We start from the raw sequence: 9,868 nt of genomic DNA on the forward strand, positions 1-9,868 counted from the left end.
GTTCACTAGTCCAGTAGAAAACACACTTTTACTTTTTTTTTTTTCTTTCTAAGTTTTTATAGTGTGAATTTTGCAGCTAATTAACCATGTAGGTTTCATATTTATTTGCCAGATCTGTGTGTATTTATTTATATATATATATATATATATATATATATATTGGGCAAGTTAGAAGAACAATATGAGCTGAATATCTGTAGTGGGAAAGCTGCAGCACATTTTGTAGGAAGAGTGTATAGTATGCGTACCCCATGTTATAAAGTATTATTTGTGAATAACATACTTTGTAGTAGTGTATTGGTATTAAAGATTACGACTAAATTGAAATCTTATAACAGTATGATAAATACTTATCAAAGGACTGATAGTAGACTAGAAAAAGTTAGCTGCCATTGTTAGCTGTTAATAAGAAATTTAAATTAATGGATTCTAATGTATTGCAAGAAGTTATTACATTAACCATCCAAACAATAAAGCTATTTATTGTGTCTTATTATATTAACAATTTTGTATTTTATTTTTTTTTTTTTTTTACTTGTTTTTTTATTTTTCATCAACTGTTAGGAGTGACATTAACGAACTCTAACAGTTTATTCATCATTATTGCAACTGAAATAACATGGCAAAAGTGTAGATGATAACCTCTTGAGTAAAAACATTTGCATCGGCTTGAAATTAAATAGCAATTTTACTGTTAAACTTAAACTGTGCAACTTAACATGCAATGACACAAAACATGTATAACATTTACAATAGAATTTGCAACATTGCAATGCAATTTTTTAGAAATTTCCATTAAGACATATGCTGATCCAAAGCAGACACACTGATGAAGTGAGTGAACAAGTCAGTGGCACTGGAAAGATGAGGATGAAGACGAGAACAAATCTGTGGAATATACAAAAAAAATTTGATGTGAAGGGAACAATAAGCAAGTAGTGAGAACAGTGACATGCTGGACGTCCTTGTTGTGATTGAAGTGGACTGTGAAATCTAATTTATGTAATTATTGCATACTTAATTACATTACCTTCTTACATACTAAACAATGACATAATTATATAAAATAAGTAAGTGTTTGTAAAAAAAAAAAAAAAATTCCCTCTACACATTCACCAAATGCTGAGTTGAAACTGTAGAAGCAGTGGAGCTAAAGCCGAGGTTCAGACTGGCAACGGTTTTCACAGTAGTCGGGTCTCTGTTGTTTTCACACTGCATGGACTATCATGGCCAGCATTCAGTCACTGCTGTGGTTCACACTGCACAATGGATTCGGTTTCACACTGCATGACTTTTACAATAGGAAAAATTGCCGACAACTCTGTCTGGCACGCAAACTACGTTTCACAACCAAACACACACGAGATGTGACAGGAAACAACGCGATATCACGCGTGCAAGACCGAAGTTCTCACGTGAGACTGGGATTATTATTAAAAATGGTAGCCCTCAAGAAGCTTGTAATACGAATAGCCTGTGCGCTGAATTGCAGCGAAAACAAGAAAAAGAAACGAAGCCATGCTTGCTGATATTGTGGTCTATAACTCCTCCCCGCTGCTCTGTATCTTGCTCTCTCATTGGCTGTCGGTCATCGCTGATGTAGTTTTCAGTCTGAACACTTCACACAGCAGGATTTTGAATCGCTGACAGGTCCAGACAGAGCTGGGTAGTAACAGATTACATGTAATCTGGATATACGTAATCAGATTCCAAAAAACTCAAGTACTTGTAATTAGAGTAAACTACTTTTTAAAATACTCGTAATCAGACTACAGTTACTTTTTTATGGATTACATGATTACATATTATTTACACAATGGTACTACGTCGTTCAAAATGCATTGATTTTCCTAATTTTTTTTAACGTTTATATGTTTCCCCTTAGGGGGGCGCCAGAGTTCACAGGGGGGGCGCGGTAGCGGATATGCTTTGAGGTGAATAAAGATGCATAAGTGAAAGGAGAAGTACTGTAATTAGATGTAATAGGAATAAAGATGCACTAATAATTTTATATAAAAATATTTTTTCAAAGTTTTTTTTAAAAATCATATGCTTACAATGCCAAGATAAGACAGTCAAAAATGATCTCTTATATAAAATAATTATTAAAATTTTGCGCGCATACCGTCACCGTAACGGCAAAAACAAAAGGAAAATGGCAGAGAAACGTAAATGCGGTGATTCTTCATCAGAGGCGAAGAAAAAGTTAAGACACTATGACAAAACCTACATAAATTTTGGTTTTATTGAAGGCCAAGAAAAGGAAAAAGTTAAGACACTATGACAAAGTGAAAAACTGGCAAACGACAGCATGAAACCAAGCAAGATGAAAAGACACCAGGAAACCAAACATCCAGAGACAATCGGCAAAGATAAGGAATTCTTAGCGAGAAAAAAAGAGATGGCTCTGTCAAAAAGATGGACAGATATCAGAAAAGTATTCGAAAAGAGCAGGTAGTGATTTACAGAAGGCTACTAAAGTCTCCTTTGAGTGTTCGCTGTTGACTGCCAAGGCAAAAAGCCCGCATAATATTGGAGAGGAGTTAATCAAACCCGCCTGCATTAAAATAGTGGAGGGGGACTATGTGCCCGCAAGCAGCTGAAAAGGTTAAGGTCTGTCCCACTCTCTAACAACACTGTTAAAGACAGAATTGATAAAATGGCAGAAAACTGCAAAAAACAGTTGCACGAAAAGCTTAGAGAACTCCCAATTTGCTATACAGCTGGATTGATGAAACGACCACAGCCGCGGGAGAGTCTGTGCTTATCGTATATGTACAGTATGTGGACGGAGATGAGTTGCAACGGGACATACTTATGTCTGCCAGTTTACCCACAACAACTACAGGTCAGGATATTTTACTGGCTGTGATTCATACCTCACATCGTACAATCTGCCCTACACAAATTTCGTTCGCTTGCTGCACGGAAGGAGCTGCCGCGATGATGGGTAGAAATAAGGGATTTAACAGCAATTTAATGGAAAGGCTCCATACTGTGTAATTTTCCACTGTATGATACATCGCCAGGCATCGCGCAGTAAAAAACAGTCCAGAGACCTTGGTGACACACTGGCAACAGTTGTAAAAGTCGTAAACTTCATTAAAGCTCGCCCTACCAACCAGAGATTATTTGCACAACTGTGTGAGGATGAAGCGCACCAAACTCTACTGCTACGGAGGTGCGCTGGCTTTCGCGTGGCAAAGTGCTTGCGCGCTTTCTAGAACTGGCAGGATAAAATCCTGGAATTTCTGCGAAAATCAAAACACACTATTGGAGCAGCTGACTGATGGGTTCTGGATCAAAAACGCATACCTTGCTGACATATTCACTCTTTATAATGAGACAAACAAGACCCGACTGCAGGGGGTCTGAGTCAAACATCTTGGAGTGCAAAGAAGCAATCGATGCTTTATGCGCAAGCTAGAGTACAGGGCTGGGGAAAAATGTCACAGGGGCATTTACAACACTTTCCAATGCTGCTTCAACATTCTGGGGGTCCCGTGAGTGCATCTTTGCGCGCCGAGTTTTGCCGTCACATGACTGCGCTACAGGAGGAATTAAAGTCCCGCTTTGCGGATGTTGACGCATTATCCAAGGAGTCGTGGGTTATGGATACCTTCACATCCAGGCTCGAAGATGTGGAATACCTTGGCTGTGAAGATGAGCTCGCTGAATTACAAACTAATTCACTGTCAAAAAAGTACTTCCAGGAGAATGGATTCAAAAGGCTTTGGATAGCCAGGGGACCTGTTGTCGCACCTAAACTCGCAAACTATGCCATTACAAAGATCATTCTTCCTTTCAGTACCACCTACCTCTCTGAGACAGCCTTCAGTGCCCTTGTGGCTATAAAAAACAAAGTCACCACGCAACAGACTGGAAGTCCACAGTGATTTTAGACTGGCTGTCACTGGCATTACACCTGACATTCCATCACTAGTGAAAGGCATGCAAGCCCAAGGTGGACATTAGCGTTATGTGTTTATGCTGACGTTATGATTAGCCTTGTAAAAAAATAAGGATCTGTGCATGCATGCAAGTACATACAGCATTCTACCGTTCATATTTAACATTACGTTCATAACATTCAGTATTCTATGTTTATACACAAAATCCTGAAAAAAAGAGAAACTACTGCGTTTTTACTAGTTGTGTAAAAATGAAAATATTAGGCTAAAAGGAAACATTTGAAGTTGAAAGGAACATTTCCTGTGTATTCATGTAATAAAATGTCATTAAAAATCATAAAAGTCATAAAAAAAACTACATTTAGTACTATATATACAGTGTGTGTGGTGCTTATGTGCATAGCATTAGTATATATATATATATATATATATATATATATATATAGATATATATATATATATATATATATATATATAATATATATATATATATATATATAAATGCTATGGGGGGGGGGGGGGGTCACGGATTGTTAAATATGTACAACATGGGGGGGGGGGGGGGCCAAGGAAAAAGGTTGGGAACCACTGCTTTAATCACTGGATGTACTGACATCATTTCATTTTTAAAGAAAGACACGGGGGGAAATGTCACTGTTCAGTGTAAACTCTGCCTACCAAGGATTAATTTGCTACGGAAATCTTTGACCTAGCAAAGTTATTGCTGGGAATTTCATGTTCTTTAATATGTTTTGTAATGTTGATTTTTCTTCATTGTTACTACCTTATGCACTTCAATTGTTTTGAGATATTTGACCTAGAAATGGTCTTTAATATATATATATATATATATATATATATATATATATATATATATATATATATATATATATATATATATATATATATATATATTAGCAATGTTATTGTGAGTTTCATGTTCTTTAATATTTATTATTTTTGTAATGTTTGTTATTGTTTGTCTTTAACTCATTTTTTACTATGCACACTTAAATGTATTTAATGTCTTTAATTTTAATGACTTAAATTGAATTGTCATTGGCTTGTGTGGAATTTACTTTTTTTCCAAAATTCATGTTTGCAATGTAGCTATTGTTTGATGTTTTTTCATGATACAGTCATATACACTTCTAGTGGTTTTTTTAGATTAAATATTTGAGCAAGCAGTGATATTGCTGTGAAATTCATGTTTTTCAATATTTGTTTTTTGTAATGTAGCTGTTTTCTAAATTTACTTTAATTCTAAGTAAATATGCTTTAAAATCATAAGATGTGATTTGGGTTTTATTAGTGTTACTAACAACACTAATGCAAGGTACATTAGTGTTAGTAATTTTTAATTATTAACTTTCCATACATTGCACTTGAAAAAGAAGGCAATTGTGGCTCTTGTTGGTGAATAAAATATATATTTTTGGAATATATATATATTTTTTGCATCTGTCAGAATAGTACTAATTAGGCTAATTCAATATATTACATTACATTTATATTTAGTTATTTAGCAGACACTTTATCCAAAGCGTCTTACAAATGAGGACAATAGAAGCAATCAAAAACAACAAAAGAGCAATGATATACAAGTGCTATAACAAGACTCAGTTATCTTAAACACAGTACACGTAGCAAGGGCTTTTAAATAATATAATAAATAAAAATAAAACAGATAGAATAGAAAAAGAATAGAGCAAGCTAGTGTTAGTTAGTGTTATGTGATATCAAATAAGGGTTAACACAAATGTAATCTTAATGTAATCCAAAAGTAATCAGATTACGTTACCAAAATGAATGTAATCTAAGAGATTATATTACTGACTACAAATTTTGTCATGTAGTCTGTAATCAGTAACTGATCACAATTCATGAGTAATCTACCCAGCTCTGAGTCCAGATATTTAGCATGCCAAATATCTCACGGGCGTCAGCGGGACTCGTCTGCGATTCTCTCAGATCGCGTCTTTGCTCATTCACACTGCGTGATTGTCACTCGCGTGAACGAGCACCGATCTGCCTGTGATTTCGGCATTTGTCTGCGATTTCTCAAAACCTGTCGGCGAGCCAAAAACAGGGCTAAAATCGTGCAGTTATGAACTCGGCATAAGAGTGTTCAAGAGAGAGATCAGAGTTAATTGTTAAGATGTGCAAAACACTTGCTGCTCTCATTCTTATATATGCATATATATATATATATATATCTTGGGAAGTCTGTGTTCTTCAGCTTTTCCAAGCATTCAGCCCAGCGCTGGGTAATACCATAGGATTATAAGTATTGCTGATCAAAATACAATAAGTATTGTTAATCAAAATATAAAAAAAAAAAAAATCACAATAAGTGATTTTATCTAAACGACATAACAATCCACAGATTATCTGATGATCGAAGATAAGGGTCAGACATGAGACTCTGGATGAAGTCTACAGTATGTGCTTCAAACAGACCAAAACAGTGACTGTATGAAACACTCCTCACGTCCCTCGGTGATGTCCATCTCTCTAAAGTGACTTTCAAACTGTTTGCTGGACACACAGATGACGATTTCAGTCTTTATCAAACTTTTCCACTAAAACATGGCATCGAATTTACACGCGACTTTTCCCCCGTAGCTGCTGCTCGCCTTTGATTCGTTCTGACAGGGACAAAATAAACATTTCCTCATCGCGTCTTTTAGTCTCCAGAGAAAGCTGCAGATCTCTGCTTGGTGTTCACTATAATTTTACTACCTTAAACCACTTCAACCATCCAGTTTTGCCCAAAATGTAAGAGAAGAAAACACAAGAGTGGGGCGCTTCTGGAGGAGCACAGTCGCAGAGCGATCAAGTTGAGTCTATAAGGTTCTCATGTCCTATTTAAGAGCACAGCGCCGCCCGACAGTCTTTCATTACTGAAACCAAAGCGTTTAGACGACTGTAAACCCGTTACTATGGCAGAAGCAGAAACCGCCCCAGCAGCTCCAGCCGCCCCGCTCCGGCTGCTGCCTCCGAAGAAGTCCGCTGCTAAAGCCAGAAAGCAGGGTCCAGCTGTCGGTGATCTGATCGTTAAAGCCGTGTCCGCATCGAAGGAGAGGAGCGGTGTGTCCCTCTCGCCGCCCTGAAGAAAGCTCTCGCTGCCGGCGGCTACGACGTGGAGAAGAAGAACTCCCGCATCAAGCTCGCCATCAAGAGCCTGGTGACTAAAGGAGCCCTGGTGCAGGTGAAAGGAACCGGTGCCTCCGGATCCTTCAAGATCAACAAGCAGCACAACCGAGACCAAGAAGAAGCCGGCGAAGAAAGCAGCTCCTAAAGCGAAGAAGCCCGCGGCCAAAGAAACCCGCTGCTGCCAAGAAGCCCCAAGAGCGCAGCGGCAAAGAAGCCCGCCGCTAAGAAATCCCCCAAGAAGGCCAAGAAACCCGCCGCTGCAGCCGCTAAGAAGACCACGAAGAGCCCCAAGAAGGCAAAGAAGCCCGCAGCGCCTAAGAACGCGCAGCCAAGAGCCCCAAAAAGGCCAAGACTGTCAAACCCAAGACAGCAAATCCTAAAGCTGCCAAGCCTAAAACGGCAGCTCCCAAGAAGTAAAAAAACAACTGTTTTTATTCCCCAACGGCTCTGCTTTTCAGAGCGCACCCACAAAACTCTAAAACAAAGACCTAAACTCTATTAGTATCTGCCTTTACAGTATTTTTTAAGGTGAAATTATTAGAACTGTATATCTGAGGTACCTTGGTCACAATGCTTTACCCATATTGGCTACATTTAGAAAAGCTACAAAGATGTTGTAATTTTGAAATACTTTAATTACACCGTAACACAATTTCTTATGTTTTCTCTGTCGTGTTGTTGCTTTAAAGTTGCACAATCCGCGCGCACAGCTGTGAGGCGTTGCTTCGTCGGTGAGTGGTGGAGGGAAGTTCAGCGTTGGTTTGAAAATCTTAACAGACTCTAAACTAATGGGCGACCGGCAGCCCTCTTTTAAATACGTAAGTCGTGCCTCCACATATCCATTATTGCTCTGCTTACAAATCGAACGTATTTACCCCTCCAACAAATGACGGAGAGGCAAACCGGTGGCAAAGGCGAGAGCGAGAGCAAAGACTTCGCATCCTCCCGAGCAGGGCTGCAGTTCCCCGTCGGTCCGGTTCACAAGACTCCTCCGCAAAGGGACACTACTCCAGAGACGCGTCGGTGCCGGATCTCCCGTCCTATGCTTGGCGGCCCTGTGCCTCAAGATTATCTGACCGCTGAGATCCTGGATTTGGCTGGAAACGCCGCCAGAGAGACAACAAGAAGACCCGCATCATTCCCCGTCACCTGCAGCTGGCGGTGCGCAACGATGAGGAGCTCAGCAAACTCCTGGGCCAGTGACCATCGCTCAGGGCGGCGTGCTGCCCAACATCAGGCCGTGCTGCTGCCCAAGAAGACCGAGAAACCCCGCGAAGCCAAGTAAACAGATCCAAGCGTGTTTCTACCGCAGAGGCAAGGCTCTTTTCAGAGCCGCCCATTTTATCTCTAATAAGTGTGTGTGTGTGTGTGTACTAATATAACGAATATACACTTGTATAATAAAAGTTTTATCGAAATAAGTATACCTGTACAACCTGAATAGCGAATATTATAATCAACAACTGGAAGTTATTTTACCATTATAACCATATTTAACAAATTTAATCAATAAAATAATATATTTAATGGGATTACATTACACACAATGTTGGTAGGGAAACTTGTAGGAGTGTATTAGTGTAGAGTGTTTGCTTGTGCATAAATAAATAAACACAACAAAGCATTTTGAGCGGGAAAAAAACATTTCCCCCCGTTTGAAAAAAAAAAAGGTGTGCAGTCATTGGTTAGCAGTCATGTGCAGACGTCACACATCGTCAATCACAAGCCTCTGCACTTTTATGACGCCAGAAGCTGTGGCTGTATGAGGCTTTAAATGCAGGCGCATAACACAGGAGCAGTATTTTCTACTCGAACAGGCAGAAGAGACAGGAACCCATTTCAGCAATGGCAAGAACCAAGCAGACGGCTCGTAAATCCACCGGTGGTAAAGCCCCGAGGAAGCAGCTCACTACTAAAAGCCGCCCGGAAGAGCGCCCCAGCCACCGGCGGCGTCAAGCCCCATCGTTACAGGCCCGGGACCGTGGCTCTCCGAGAGATCCGCCGCTATCAGAAGTCCACCGAGCTGCTGATCCGCAAACTGCCTTTCCCAGCGTCTGGTGCGAGAGAGATCGCTCAGGATTTCAAGACGGACCTGCGCTTCCAGAGCTCCGCCGTCAGCTGGCCCTGCAGAGTCCAGCGAGGCTTATCTGGTCGGTCTGTTCGAGGACGCCAACACTCGTGCGCCATCCACGCCAAGAGAGTCACCATCATGCCCAAAGACATCCAGCTGGCGCGCCGCATCCGCGGAGAGAGCGCGCTTAAACCCGCCGCTGCATCAGCCGCAGTACAAACCCCACAAGGCTCTTTTTAAGAACCACTACATTACTGAATAGAGACCGTTTCCACTCAAAGACACTCAATATAAAACTGCATGTAGATTTGAAAATAGTTCTGTCTGGGTCTACATTTTATGCGTTTGTCATTATGCAGTCATATTACTTCTAGTTTTATTATACGTAATTTCGTTAAAATTGTTTAATTATGGGCAGATTGAGAAGCACTGATTTCATGTTTGAGATGATATCTGTAGCTCTGTTTATTTTAATGTGTTCCTGCAGCTGTACACAACCATGATATTAAAGTCAAAGCATCTTATTTAGAGTCTCCACCTAAACGATGTAGAAAACAGAATAGAATAACATATATAAAACCAAAGAAATGGACAAAATACACTATTACCAGGCAGCATTCAAATGATTGTTTATACAACTTTTATAGCGTTTTTTTTTTTTTTTCAGAGATGGATATAAACCATTCCACAATTCAAAACCCCTAACTTTATCAAATATTAAAACGGAAAA

At 39.6% G+C, this 9,868-nt stretch overlaps 3 pseudogenes; all 3 read left to right on the forward strand.

Moving 5' to 3' along the window:
* The first annotated feature begins 6,853 nt into the window (after positions 1 to 6,853).
* On the forward strand, positions 6,854 to 7,484 carry LOC122145704 (annotated as a pseudogene).
* A 469-nt stretch (positions 7,485 to 7,953) lies between these two features.
* On the forward strand, positions 7,954 to 8,352 carry LOC122145809 (annotated as a pseudogene).
* A 548-nt stretch (positions 8,353 to 8,900) lies between these two features.
* Positions 8,901 to 9,378, forward strand: LOC122145810 (annotated as a pseudogene).
* Positions 9,379 to 9,868: the final 490 nt, after the last annotated feature.

Source organism: Cyprinus carpio, chromosome A7 (assembly GCF_018340385.1).
Source record: "Cyprinus carpio isolate SPL01 chromosome A7, ASM1834038v1, whole genome shotgun sequence".
Classification (NCBI taxonomy): Eukaryota; Metazoa; Chordata; class Actinopteri; order Cypriniformes; family Cyprinidae; genus Cyprinus; species Cyprinus carpio.